Source organism: Mastomys coucha, unplaced genomic scaffold, assembly GCF_008632895.1.
Source record: "Mastomys coucha isolate ucsf_1 unplaced genomic scaffold, UCSF_Mcou_1 pScaffold4, whole genome shotgun sequence".
NCBI lineage: Eukaryota > Metazoa > Chordata > Mammalia > Rodentia > Muridae > Mastomys > Mastomys coucha.
In genome coordinates, this window is record NW_022196910.1 from 16,364,702 (window position 1) to 16,365,916 (window position 1,215).

At 40.4% G+C, this 1,215-nt stretch overlaps 1 protein-coding gene across 1 annotated transcript in view; it reads right to left on the reverse strand.

Annotated features, from left to right (window-relative positions):
- Utp20 (UTP20 small subunit processome component) overlaps positions 1 to 1,215 on the reverse strand; it is an 84,435-nt gene that overhangs the window by 81,270 nt on the left and 1,950 nt on the right. The window lies entirely within an intron of this gene.

The window sequence follows — 1,215 nt, forward strand, 5'->3', positions numbered from 1 at the left end:
AAAAAAAAAAAAAAAAAAAAGAACTGTATGCTCTCTCTCACTAGCATTTAATGCCTATCTTATCTATAGAGAATGTGTATGCACATGTGAATGGCACAGTCTTGATATGTAGTCTAGGCTGGCCCAAAATTGGTAATCTTCCTTCTTCATCCTCACAGTGAATCCCTTCACAGATTGCTGAGTGGTATCTTCAATCATCCTGCTACTGTAACCATAAACCTTAACCTGCCTTCCGCTCCTCTCCATATATTCAGTAGGTCAGTTCCCACTCCTGAACGTTAATATCCCTGGAACTTCCCTTCTGTTTTGGTTACCACTATCATAATCATTTCTCATACAGACATCAGATCTTCTCTGTTAGTTTACATCCTGCTCTTTCCTTCATGTTAAAAACAGACAGGCTAGGGCTGGCAAGATAGCTCAGTAGTTAAGAGCACTGACTGCTCTTCCGAAGGTCCCGAGTTCAAATCCCAGCAACCACATGGTGGTTCACAACCACCCATAATGAAATCTGAACCACTCTGGTGTGTCTGAAAGACAGCAACAGTGTACTTATCTATAATAATAAATAAATCTTAAAAAAAAAAAAAAGGACAGGCTAAAAATCTTAAACCTGATCATGTCACTTGCTCCTCTGTTTACAGTTCAGGAACAGAATCCTATGGCTATAGGATAAAATCCAAACTTCTCAGCATATCAAACTGTTTATGATCTTTCCTATCTCTCCAGCTACCCTCTTCTGCTGTTCCAGGTACTCCACATGTGTGCACCCTAAGCACATCTATAAGATGGAACGGTTTTGTAGTGCTTTAAATGGGACACGAATTCCCTAGTCTGCTTTGGGTAGATTTTTCCCTTGGCCTAGAAGAACCACACTCTTCCTCTTGCCATGCTAAAACCTACACCAACAGCAAAACTCAATTCAGGTCCCATCCTATAGATCATCTTTTGACATCCTTTCTGGCACTCTCAGAAGGCTCCCTTCACTGTGAGTTCTCAAAGCATTTTATGCTGGTCTACATGATATCAGTTAACATGCTAAAGTGGTAGAAGACAATGCAGGCAAAGACTCACTATAGAATCTGATCAGTAACAGAAGAAGAGTTGGGGTTGAAACCCCAAGTTGAAGGTATCAACGTTAACAAGACTGAGGTTAAGGTTAAGCCTTTTAAGAATGGCTAGCAGACCACCATGTTCATAGCAGTCTTATTTATA